This window comes from Pseudophryne corroboree, chromosome 7, assembly GCF_028390025.1.
Source record: "Pseudophryne corroboree isolate aPseCor3 chromosome 7, aPseCor3.hap2, whole genome shotgun sequence".
NCBI classification, from domain to species: Eukaryota; Metazoa; Chordata; class Amphibia; order Anura; family Myobatrachidae; genus Pseudophryne; species Pseudophryne corroboree.
In genome coordinates, this window is record NC_086450.1 from 368793198 (window position 1) to 368807192 (window position 13995).

At 40.8% G+C, this 13995-nt stretch overlaps 2 pseudogenes; one reads left to right on the forward strand and one right to left on the reverse strand.

Moving 5' to 3' along the window:
• Nucleotides 1–667: 667 nt before the first annotated feature.
• Nucleotides 668–786, reverse strand: LOC134946383 (5S ribosomal RNA; annotated as a pseudogene).
• Nucleotides 787–7388: 6602 nt separating this feature from the next.
• LOC134946384 (5S ribosomal RNA) lies at nt 7389–7507 on the forward strand (annotated as a pseudogene).
• The last annotated feature ends 6488 nt before the right edge of the window (nt 7508–13995 follow it).

The following is a 13995-nucleotide window of genomic DNA, read 5'->3' on the forward strand; positions in this document are numbered from 1 at the left end:
CTGGAACAAAGTATCTAACGTGGTGTTGTTTTCCTAGAAAAGTTTATAGTTGGAGTGGTGCTGTTATAAACGAATAAATATTATATTATTTCTACTGAATAGGTGCCTAGACAGATAGTGCAGTGATATCACAGGAAATGACCTGTTTCTTTATTATTAATAGGTCTATAATTCAGGGGACATGGACAATACGGTGGCATCCCAGAGAGTAATGGTGTTGTTTTTAGCACGTGTTATTTCTAATAGGTGCATTTTTAAAAATATAGTATATCCGTTGTGGATGTGGAAAATGATCTTCAAAAATGTTGTTTTATTATTTAATTAGCGAGCAGGTAAGCAATAATAGTTATACTGTCTAATTGGTGGAGCTGTCAATAATTGATGTTTGTTTGATTAAAAAAATATTATGTTTATTTAGTGGCTATAATAGGCAGTAATAGTTATACTGTCTAATAGGTGGAGCTGTCAATAATTGATGTTCGTTTGATTAAAAATATATTTTATTTATTCTTCTTTGTTTGGTCATGCGTATTTCTGATTTATTGTTCCTGATTTCTTGGTTTTTCTAAGTTTTAAACCTGAATGTTTCTCCTGGTGGGTTAATCATTTTTCCACTTGTGTCCCAGGTGGGTTGTCCCACATCACCACCAAGGTGCTGTCGCAGGTGACATTACTGCACCTAGGGTTCATAGATGGTCCCCCGATCTATTACTTGCTAGGCCCAAACCTCTTTACTTCCGAGTTCGGAATGGGATCGGGTGGTTTGTGAATGGTATGGCAGTATTTCACTTGATGGCAACCCTGGTGGTGTGGGGGTGTCCTGTCTGGAATTTCTGTGGTATTGGTTAGTCCCCCAAGAAACTGCTGAGCTCAAAGTCTATATTTAGACCCTTTGGCGCTAGGGTCTGCATATTGTATATCCACTTTGTCTCCTCTCTGGACATAGTTTTGATGTAGTCTCCACCCCGCCAAGGTGTCTTTACTTTCCTAATTGCTAAGAAATTTAAAAGGCTTCCATCATGCTTATGCTTCTTTTTGAAGTGATCTGAAATGCTGTGTGTCTCTATTTCATTGTCAATATTCCTTAGATGTTCGCTTATCCTTGTTTTTAGGCTTCTTGTGGTCCGTCCTATATATTGTAGGTTGCAAGGGCAGGTTATCAAATATATTACTCCTGTTGTGTCGCAGGTCATTTTGTCTTTTATTTTGAAGATTTCTTTGGTTTCGTTCGATATAAAGTTATTTATTGGTTTGGTGCTTCTCCGTTTGCACGTTTTGCATGCTTTACATCTTGTGCAGTGATAGAATCCAGGTGTATTGTCATTTATCCAAGTTCTTTCTTCCTTCTTTTTCTCTTCCGGTAGAAAGCTAGATACTAATTCTTGTTTTATGTTAGGTGCTTTTCTGTAAACCAACCTTGGGCGGTCTTGTGTGTATTCTTTGATTTCCTCATCACGTCTGAGTAGATGCCAGTTCTTGTTGATTATTTTTTCAAAGTGTTTGTGCTGACTGTTATAGTTGGTGATGAAAATTACTTCTTTCAGTTCCTGGTTGTTCCTTTCTTTGTATTTGAGGAGATCTTCCCTTTTTGTTTCTTTTGCTACTTCTATAGCTTTATGAACGGTGTCTTTGTCGTAGTTCCTATCAAGAAATTTCTCTTCTAATGTCCGGATTTGGTCCTCAAAGATGATGTTTTTGGAACAATTCCTCTTGAATCTTTTGAATTGCCCCCCAGGTATTCCTCGTAGCCAGTTTTTATGATGGTTGCTGGTTGCTGGTATGTAGTTGTTGCAGTCCACGGGCTTGATAAAGGTCTTTGTCTGTATTGTTCTGTTTTCAATGTAAATTGTTAAGTCCAGAAAATTGATTGTTTCGCAACTGTGTGTTTCTGTAAATTCCAAATTCAGATTGTTGGTGTTGATATATTTTGAGAATTCCATGAGTTTGTTGAGTGGTCCTGTCCAGATGACTATGATGTCATCGATGTAGCGTTTCCAAAGTGCTATGTGTCCTAATAGGCTGTTATTATTCCAAATGTAGTCTTCCTCCCACTGCGCCATAAATAGATTTGCGTAACTTGGTGCGAATTTCGTACCCATAGCGGTCCCGCGGACTTGTCTGTAGTGGGTCTTATAGTACCAGAATACGTTGTGGTTAAGAATGAATTGTATACCTTCTATCACGAAATTTATCTGTTCTTCTGGTAGGTCTGATTGGTTTCCTAGGATTTGTGTAATGGCCATACATCCATTCTGGTGGTCTATACATGTGTATAATGATTTTACGTCGTAAGTTACTAAGATGTAGTTGTCCTCCCATTTTATTTCGTCCAGTAATTTCAATATTTGAGTGGTGTCTCTGAGATAGCTTCTTTGTGTGGTTACTGTTCCCTGTAATATGTTATCTATGTATTCTGATAAATGAGTGGTGAGTGATCCAATTCCTGATACTATTGGTCGGCCTGGTGGGTTGGTGGTGTCCTTATGGATTTTTGGTAAAAAATAAAAGACTGGCATCCTTGGGTTGGTTTGTTGAAGGAAGATACTTTCTTTTTTGTTTAAAATACCTTTTGTGCTCCCTTTCTTTATCAATGTTCCATATTCCTTTTTGTATAGTTCAATTGGGTTATTTGGGAGTTCTTCATAGGTATCTTTATCGGCTAGAAGTCTCATTGCTTCCTGGTGATATTTTTCTTTGTCTAGAATTACAATTCCTCCTCCCTTGTCCGCAGGTTTTATTACTATCTGTTTGTTTTCTTTCAGTTCCCTAAGCCCTTTTCTTTCTTCGTTTGTAAGATTGAGGGTTTGTTTGCTCCTAGATGGGTTGATGTTGAGATTTTCAAGATCTCGTTCCACACATTTCTCGAATGCTTCGAGAAAAGGTCCTTTGATATGTTTTGGGTAAAATTTCGATTGTTCTTTCAAGTCAGTGTGTTTGTATCTGTTTGTGTCATTTTCGTCTGAATTCCGTTCATCTTGACTTCTTATGTTTCTCTTGAAGAATTTCTTCAAGGTTAGTTTTCTCATAAAGCGATGTAGATCTATGAATGATTGAAATTTGTTTAGTTTATTAGATGGTGCAAATTTTAATCCTTTCCTTAGAAGGCTTCTCTGTGCATTGGTGAGTTTGTACTTGCTTATGTTGTAGATGCCTAGGGATTTTTCTTCTTCTTCTTTGTAGATTTCTCCGTGTTTGTTTTTCTTTGTTTCTCTCTTGATCTTTCCTCCTCTTGTTCCTCTTCTGACGATTCTGTGTCTAGGCACTTCCTTTTTGTCAAACTTGTTTTGGTTTGGTCTATTTTCTTTGTTGGGTCTGGTAGGAATTCTTCTTCCTGTATTACTTCTAAAAAAACCTCCAGGTTTTTCTCTGGGTCATCTCTATCTTTCTGTGAGAGTTTCTCTAGTAGTTCTTTTGTTTTCTGTTCTTCCTGTTTGATTGCTTCAGCCATTCCTTTTCTGTAATTTTCTCTTATTTTGTCGTATTGTGGTTCATCTGTGTAACTGAACTGTGCTCTGTTGTATGGTTGATAGACTCTGTCTTTTGCTGTAGTTCTGGGTGTTTGTTTGATAAGGGGTGTCCTATAATTGCTAGACATGTTTCCATAATAGCCCTGTTCCCTCTGTGTTTCTCTTTGATGTTCTTGATGGTGTTGTGTCCTGAAATTCCTGCTGTATGTGTTGAATCTTCTTTCAGAGTATTGGTAACTTAGAGGATTTTGGTAGTTTTGGTGGTTCCTTGTTTGTCTGTTCCCATCAACCTCTCTGCTAGACTGCTGATGTGTGTTCCTGTGTTTTGCCCAATCTCTCTGTTTATTTTGGTAGTCGTAATTGTCTCTTCTGAATTTCCTTTTCTTGGTTGAAATAACTTTGTTTTCTAGTTTATGTAGTTTGTTTCTTGTAGTGTTTTCTAAAGTTTTGTAGTCTTCCAAGTGTTCTAATGGTTCTATCTTTGTTTTGATATATGCGATCTCTTTCCTGATTTTTTCCATAGACTTTTCTCTGTCCTCAATGATCAGTTCCATCAATTTAAAGGAGCATTGGTCTAGGGCCATATCCCATTTTTAAGACTTTTTAAATACCCCACTTTTATTCCACACGAACAAAACCTACAAGAAAAATGGGATATGGCCCTAGACCAATGCTCCTTTAAATTGATGGAACTGATCATTGAGGACAGAGAAAAGTCTATGGAAAAAATCAGGAAAGAGATCGCATATATCAAAACAAAGATAGAACCATTAGAGCACTTGGAAGACTACAAAACTTTAGAAAACACTACAAGAAACAAACTACATAAACTAGAAAACGAAGTTATTTCGACCAAGAAAAGGAAATTCAGAAGAGACAATTACGACTACCAAAATAAACAGAGAGATTGGGCAAAACACAGGAACACACATCAGCAGTCTAGCAGAGAGGTTGATGGGAACAGACAAACAAGGAACCACCAAAACTACCAAAATCCTCTAAGTTACCAATACTCTCAAAGAAGATTCAAAACATACAGCAGGAATTTCAGGACACAACACCATCAAGAACATCAAAGAGAAACACAGAGGGAACAGGGCTATTATGGAAACATGTCTAGCAATTATAGGACACCCCTTATCAAACAAACACCCAGAACTACAGCAAAAGACAGAGTCTATCAACCATACAACAGAGCACAGTTCAGTTACACAGATGAACCACAATACGACAAAATAAGAGAAAATTACAGAAAAGGAATGGCTGAAGCAATCAAACAGGAAGAACAGAAAACAAAAGAACTACTAGAGAAACTCTCACAGAAAGATAGAGATGACCCAGAGAAAAACCTGGAGGTTTTCTTAGAAGTAATACAGGAAGAAGAATTCCTACCAGACCCAACAAAGAAAATAGACCAAACCAAAACAAGTTTGACAAAAAGGAAGTGCCTAGACACAGAATCGTCAGAAGAGGAACAAGAGGAGGAAAGATCAAGAGAGAAACAAAGAAAAACAAACACGGAGAAATCTACAAAGAAGAAGAAGAAAAATCCCTAGGCATCTACAACATAAGCAAGTACAAACTCACCAATGCACAGAGAAGCCTTCTAAGGAAAGGATTAAAATTTGCACCATCTAATAAACTAAACAAATTTCAATCATTCATAGATCTACATCGCTTTATGAGAAAACTAACCTTGAAGAAATTCTTCAAGAGAAACATAAGAAGTCAAGATGAACGGAATTCAGACGAAAATGACACAAACAGATACAAACACACTGACTTGAAAGAACAATCGAAATTTTACCCAAAACATATCAAAGGACCTTTTCTCGAAGCATTCGAGAAATGTGTGGAACGAGATCTTGAAAATCTCAACATCAACCCATCTAGGAGCAAACAAACCCTCAATCTTACAAACGAAGAAAGAAAAGGGCTTAGGGAACTGAAAGAAAACAAACAGATAGTAATAAAACCTGCGGACAAGGGAGGAGGAATTGTAATTCTAGACAAAGAAAAATATCACCAGGAAGCAATGAGACTTCTAGCCGATAAAGATACCTATGAAGAACTCCCAAATAACCCAATTGAACTATACAAAAAGGAATATGGAACATTGATAAAGAAAGGGAGCACAAAAGGTATTTTAAACAAAAAAGAAAGTATCTTCCTTCAACAAACCAACCCAAGGATGCCAGTCTTTTATTTTTTACCAAAAATCCATAAGGACACCACCAACCCACCAGGCCGACCAATAGTATCAGGAATTGGATCACTCACCACTCATTTATCAGAATACATAGATAACATATTACAGGGAACAGTAACCACACAAAGAAGCTATCTCAGAGACACCACTCAAATATTGAAATTACTGGACGAAATAAAATGGGAGGACAACTACATCTTAGTAACTTACGACGTAAAATCATTATACACATGTATAGACCACCAGAATGGATGTATGGCCATTACACAAATCCTAGGAAACCAATCAGACCTACCAGAAGAACAGATAAATTTCGTGATAGAAGGTATACAATTCATTCTTAACCACAACGTATTCTGGTACAATAAGACCCACTACAGACAAGTCTGCGGGACCGCTATGGGTACGAAATTCGCACCAAGTTACGCAAATCTATTTATGGCGCAGTGGGAGGAAGACTACATTTGGAATAATAACAGCCTATTAGGACACATAGCACTTTGGAAACGCTACATCGATGACATCATAGTCATCTGGACAGGACCACTCAACAAACTCATGGAATTCTCAAAATATATCAACACCAACAATCTGAATTTGGAATTTACAGAAACACACAGTTGCGAAACAATCAATTTTCTGGACTTAACAATTTACATTGAAAACAGAACAATACAGACAAAGACCTTTATCAAGCCCGTGGACTGCAACAACTACATACCAGCAACCAGCAACCATCATAAAAACTGGCTACGAGGAATACCTGGGGGGCAATTCAAAAGATTCAAGAGGAATTGTTCCAAAAACATCATCTTTGAGGACCAAATCCGGACATTAGAAGAGAAATTTCTTGATAGGAACTACGACAAAGACACCGTTCATAAAGCTATAGAAGTAGCAAAAGAAACAAAAAGGGAAGATCTCCTCAAATACAAAGAAAGGAACAACCAGGAACTGAAAGAAGTAATTTCCATCACCAACTATAACAGTCAGCACAAACACTTTGAAAAAATAATCAACAAGAACTGGCATCTACTCAGACGTGATGAGGAAATCAAAGAATACACACAAGACCGCCCAAGGTTGGTTTACAGAAAAGCACCTAACATAAAACAAGAATTAGTATCTAGCTTTCTACCGGAAGAGAAAAAGAAGGAAGAAAGAACTTGGATAAATGACAATACACCTGGATTCTATCACTGCACAAGATGTAAAGCATGCAAAACGTGCAAACGGAGAAGCACCAAACCAATAAATAACTTTATATCGAACGAAACCAAAGAAATCTTCAAAATAAAAGACAAAATGACCTGCGACACAACAGGAGTAATATATTTGATAACCTGCCCTTGCAACCTACAATATATAGGACGGACCACAAGAAGCCTAAAAACAAGGATAAGCGAACATCTAAGGAATATTGACAATGAAATAGAGACACACAGCATTTCAGATCACTTCAAAAAGAAGCATAAGCATGATGGAAGCCTTTTAAATTTCTTAGCAATTAGGAAAGTAAAGACACCTTGGCGGGGTGGAGACTACATCAAAACTATGTCCAGAGAGGAGACAAAGTGGATATACAATATGCAGACCCTAGCGCCAAAGGGTCTAAATATAGACTTTGAGCTCAGCAGTTTCTTGGGGGACTAACCAATACCACAGAAATTCCAGACAGGACACCCCCACACCACCAGGGTTGCCATCAAGTGAAATACTGCCATACCATTCACAAACCACCCGATCCCATTCCGAACTCGGAAGTAAAGAGGTTTGGGCCTAGCAAGTAATAGATCGGGGGACCATCTATGAACCCTAGGTGCAGTAATGTCACCTGCGACAGCACCTTGGTGGTGATGTGGGACAACCCACCTGGGACACAAGTGGAAAAATGATTAACCCACCAGGAGAAACATTCAGGTTTAAAACTTAGAAAAACCAAGAAATCAGGAACAATAAATCAGAAATACGCATGACCAAACAAAGAAGAATAAATAAAATATATTTTTAATCAAACGAACATCAATTATTGACAGCTCCACCTATTAGACAGTATAACTATTACTGCCTATTATAGCCACTAAATAAACATAATATTTTTTTAATCAAACAAACATCAATTATCGACAGCTCCACCAATTAGACAGTATAACTATTATTGCTTACCTGCTCGCTAATTAAATAATAAAACAACATTTTTGAAGATCATTTTCCACATCCACAACGGATATACTATATTTTTAAAAATGCACCTATTAGAAATAACACGTGCTAAAAACAACACCATTACTCTCTGGGATGCCACCGTATTGTCCATGTCCCCTGAATTATAGACCTATTAATAATAAAGAAACAGGTCATTTCCTGTGATATCACTGCACTATCTGTCTAGGCACCTATTCAGTAGAAATAATATAATATTTATTCGTTTATAACAGCACAGTGGTGCTATAAACTTTTCTAGGAAAACAACACCACGTTAGATACTTTGTTCCAGATTAACAGATTGTATCAGGAAACTTGCCTTCTAATGTAACAAAGTAATGTGCACGAAGAAAAATGAATCTGAAAATAGATCACTATTAAACAAACAGAAGACAATACTTCAAAGAAAGACAGCCCTTACAATAAAAATGCCAATTGCACTAATTGAAAGGAAATCAATTACAGCAGACTCAATCCTATTTAAGACAGCCCGAGACACACGTCATCACAACTGTCCCTGACGAAGCACGGCATCATTGGCCGAGTGAAACGCGTTGGACCACGCCCCCCTTTTTGTCCACCCGAAACCTGGAGATCCCGATTCCCTGGAAGACGCCGGCGAGACAACATCAAGGGAACCGGAGTTACAGGCGCCTGTAACAAACCACGGCTACGGAAGACAGAACACCTGCAGCACCGTCCAGACACACACGGACTCCCCAGCCCTGATTAGGGTGAAGACACGTAAGATGATCACTTTTTTACTGTGACTACAAACTGCAAAACTGCCTTCACGGATTACCAGAAACTCTTTTTGAACCGGACCTCTGTGCAACGGCAATTAACCCTGCCGGGACTTCTTACAAATTACCTTAAAAAAGAAAGGGACCGGTCTCCTTTTACTCTCATTCTTTTCCTTTTATTTTAAACACAGTGTTTTATTACGTTTTTTAACGTGTTTAACATGTTTAACACCATTAGATTTTAACTGGTATTTAGTATCAATATATATATGTTTGTCAATTTTTTGTTAGCTAAATTCTCATTGCAAACAAGATACTGAACGCATAAGAGCACTCAGAACCATATATATATTTTTTAAACATTGCACCAAATAAACAATCTGCAATTTAGACACATCCCACTACCTCCATACTCTTAATTTTTAATTTTTAATTTTTAATATTGCCTAATTATACACATCAGAATCTGTATCACCTTACAGTTTCAACTGTTAACCAGTAGCGCCAAAGGTTGGTCCCCTTCCCCCTAGATATTGTGAAACAAGGAAACAAACGAAAAGAGTTTCCTATTCCAAACCTGGGCTGCTCGGTCACACAAACACATAGATAGACATTTTTAGGGAGCGCAGAGCACACCCCCAGCTACAACGTAGGTTTTAAATCTAGGATCGAGCACGGTGGCCAAAATGTAGTGCTCTGATTTCAACAGATTGACCACCCGTGAATCCTGGTTAAGCGAATTAAGGGCTCCATCCACAAGTCCCACATGCCTAGCGGAATCGCTGTTTTAGCTCCTCCTTCAATGTCTCCAGCTTCTTCTGCAAAAGTCTGATGAGGGGAATGACATGACTCAGGCTGGCAGTGTCTGAACTGACTTCACGTGTGGCAAGTTCAAAGGGTTGCAGAACCTTGCACAACATTGAAATCATTCTCCACTGCGCTTGAGTCAGGTGCATTCCCCCTCCTTTGCCTATATCGTAGGCAGATGTATAGGCTTGAATGGCCTTTTGCTGCTCCTCCATCCTCTGAAGCATATAGAGGGTTGAATTCCACCTCGTTACCACCTCTTGCTTCAGATGATGGCAGGGCAGGTTCAGGACTGTTTGCTTGTGCTCCAGTCTTCGGCACGCGGTGGCTGAATACCGAAAGTGGCCCGCAATTCTTCGGGCCACCGACAGCATCTCTTGCACGCTCCTGTCGTTTTTTAAATAATTCTGCACCACCAAATTCAATGTATGTGCAAAACATGGGACGTGCTGGAATTTGCCCAGATGTAATGCACGCACAATATTGCTGGCGTTGTCCGATGTCACAAATCCCCAGGAGAGTCCATTTGGGGTAAGCCATTCTGAGATGATGTTCTTCAGTTTCTGTAAGAGGTTGTCAGCTGTGTGCCTCTTCTGGAAAGCGGTGATACAAAGCGTAGCCTGCCTAGGAACAAGTTGCCGTTTGCGAGATGCTGCTACTGGTGCCGCCTCTGCTGTTCTTGCTGCGGGAGGCAATACATCTACCCAGTGGGCTGTCACAGTCATATAGTCCTGAGTATGCCCTGCTCCACTTGTCCACATGTCCGTGGTTAAGTGGACATTGGGTACAACTGCATTTTTTAGGACACTGGTGACTCTTTTTCTGAGGTCTGTGTACATTTTCGGTATCGCCTGCCTAGAGAAATGGAACCTAGATTGTATTTGGTACCGGGGACACAGTACCTAAATCAAGTCTGTAGTTGCCTGTGAATTAATGGTGGATAACGGAAACACATTTCTCACCGCCCAGGCTGCCAAGGCCTGAGTTATACACTTTGCAGCAGGATGACTGCTGTGATATTTCATCTTCCTCGCAAAGGACTGTTGGACAGTCAATTGCTTACTGGAAGTAGTACAAGTGGTCTTCCGACTTCCCCTATGGGATGACGATCGACTCCCAGCAGCAACAACAGCAGCGCCAGCAGTAGGCGTTACACTCAAGGATGCATCGGAGGAATCCCAGGCAGGAGAGGACTCGTCAGACTTGACAGTGACATGGCCTGCAGGACTATTGGCTTTCCTGTGTAAGGAGGAAATTGACACTGAGGGACTTGGTGGTGTGGTTTGCAGGAGCTTGGTTACAAGAGGAAGGGATTTAGTGGTCAGTGAACTGCTTCCGCTGTCATCCAAAGTTTTTGAACTTGTTACTGACTTATGATGAATGCGCTGCAGGTAACGTATAAGGGAGGATGTTCTGAGGTGGTTAACGTCCTTACCCCTACTTATTACAACTTGAAAAAGGCAACACACGGCTTGACACCTGTTGTCCGCATTTGTATTGAAAAAATTCCACACCGAAGAGCTGATTTTTTTTGTAATTTGACCAGGCATGTCAATGGCCATATTCGTCCCACGGCCAACAGGTGTCTCCCCGGGTGCCTGACTTAAACAAACCACCTCACCGTCAGAATCCTCCTTGTCAATTTCCTCCTCAGCGCCAGCAACACTCATATCCTCATCCTGGTGTACTTCAACAGTGATATCTTCAATTTGACTATCAGGAACTGGACTGCGGTGCTACTTCCTGCACTTGCAGGGGGCGTGCAAATGGTGGAAGGCGCCACCTCTTCCCGTCCAGTGTTGGGAAGGTCAGGCATCGCAGCCGACACAATTGGACTCTCCTTGGGGATTTGTGATTTAGAAGAACGCACAGTTCTTTGCTGTGCTTTTGCCAGCTTAAGTCTTTTCATGTTTCTAGCGAGAGGATGAGTGCTTCCATCCTCATGTGAAACTGAACCACTAGCCATGAACATAGGCCAGGGCCTCAGCCGTTCCTTGCCACTCCGTGTCGTAAATGGCATATTGGCAAGTTTACGCTTCTCCTCTGGCGCTTTTCATTTTGATTTTTGGGTCATTTTACTGAACTTTTGTGTTTTGGATTTTACATGCTCTCTACTATGACATTGGGCATCGGCCTTGGCAGACGACGTTGATGGCATTTCATCGTCTCGGCCATGACTAGTGGCAGCAGCTTCAGCACAAGGTGGAAGTGGATCTTGATCTTTCCCTATTTTACCTTCCACATTTCTGTTCTCCATTTTTTAATGTGTGGAATTATATGCCAGTATCAATAGCAATGGCCTACTACTATATATACTGCGCACAACTGAAATGCACCATAGGTATGGATGGATAGTATACTTGACGACACAGAGGTAGGTAGAGCAGTGGCCTACTGTACCGTACTGCTATATATTATATACTGTTGGTCAGCAAACTGTGCAAAACTGAAATGCACCACAGGTACGGATGGATAGTATACTTGACGACACAGAGGTAGGTAGAGCAGTGGCCTACTGAACCGTACTGCTATATATTATATACTGGTGGTCAGCAAACTGTGCAAAACTAAAATGCACCACAGGTATGGATGGATAGTATACTTGACGACACAGAGGTAGGTAGAGCAGTGGCCTACTGTACCGTACTGCTATATATTATATACTGGTGGTCAGCAAACTGCGCAAAACTGAAATGCACCACAGGTATGGATGGATAGTATACTTCACGACACAAAGGTAGGTAGAGCAGTGGCCTACTGTACCATACTGCTATATATTATATACTGTTGGTCAGCAAACTGTGCAAAACTGATATGCACCACAGGTATGGATGGATAGTATACTTGACCACACAGAGGTAGGTAGAGCAGTGGCCTACTGTACTGCACTGCTATATATTATATACTGGTGGTCAGCAAACTGTGCAAAACTGAAATGCACCACAGGTATGGATGGATAGTATACTTGACGTCACAGAGGTAGGTAGAGCAGTGGCCTACTGTACCATACTGCTATATATTATATACTGGTGGTCAGCAAACTGTGCAAAACTGAAATGACCCACAGGTATGGATGGATAGTATACTTGACGACACAGAGGTAGGTAGAGCAGTGGCCTACTGTACTGTACTGCTATATATTATATACTGATGGTCAGCAAACTGTGTAAAACTGAAATGCACCACAGGTATGGATGGATAGTATACTTGACGACACAGAGGTAGGTAGAGTAGTGGCCTACTGTACCATACTGCTATATATTATATACTGGTGGTCAGCAAACTGTGCAAAACTGAAATGCACCACAGGTATGGATGGATAGTATACTTGACGACACAGAGGTAGGTAGAGCAGTGGCCTTCTGTACCCAACTCCTATATATTATATACTGGTGGTCAGCAAAATTATGCACTGTACTCCTACTATATACTACAATGCAGCACAGATATGGAGAGTTTTTCAGGCAAAGAACGTATAATACTGGTGGTCACTGGTCAGCAAAACTCTGCAATGTACTCCTCCTATATAATACTGCTGGTCCCCAGTCCCCACAATAAAGCAGTGTGAGCACAGATATATGCAGCACACTGAGCATAGATATGGAGCATTTTTCAGGCAGACAACATATAATACAGGTGGTCACTGGTCAGCAAAACTCTGCACTGTACTCCTCCTATAATACTGCTGGTCCCCAGAATAAAGATATTTGCACTGCAGCCCCCTGAAACAAAGTGAGAGGACGCCAGCCACCTCCTCTCACTATCATTTCCAATGCACGAGTGAAAAATGGCGGCGACGCGCGGCTCCTTATATAGAATCCGAATCTCGCGAGAATCCGACAGCGGGATGATGACGTTCGGGCGCGCTCGGGTTAACCGAGCCATATGGGAGATTCCGAGTATGCCTCGGACCCGTGTAAAATGGGTGAAGTTCGGGGGGGTTCGAATTCCGAGGAACCGAACCCGCTCTTCACTACTCATTTCCAGTCTATTCTGAACACCTCACACCTCACAATATTATTTTTAGTCCTAAAATTTGCACCGAGGTCGCTGGATGACTAAGCTAAGCGACCCAAGTGGCCGACACAAACACCTGGCCCATCTAGGAGTGGCACTGCAGTGTCAGACAGGATGGCACTTCAAAAAAATAGTCCCCAAACAGCACATGATGCAAAGAAAAAAAGAGGCGCAATGAGGTAGCTGTGTGACTAAGCTAAGCGACCCAAGTGGCCGACACAAACACATGGCCTATCTAGGAGTGGCACTGCAGTGTCAGACAGGATGGCACTTAAAAAAAATAGTCCCCGAACAGCACATGAAGCAAAGAAAAAAAGGCGCAATGAGGTAGCTGTGTGACTAAGCTAAGCGACCCAAGTGGCCGACACAAACACCTGGCCCATCTTGGAGTGGCACTGCAGTGTCAGACAGGATGGCACTTCAAAAAAATAGTCCCCAAACAGCACATGATGCAAAGAAAAAAAGAGGCGCAATGAGGTAGCTGTGTGACTAAACTAAGCGACCCAAGTGGCCGACACAAACACCTGGCCCATCTAGGAGTGGCACT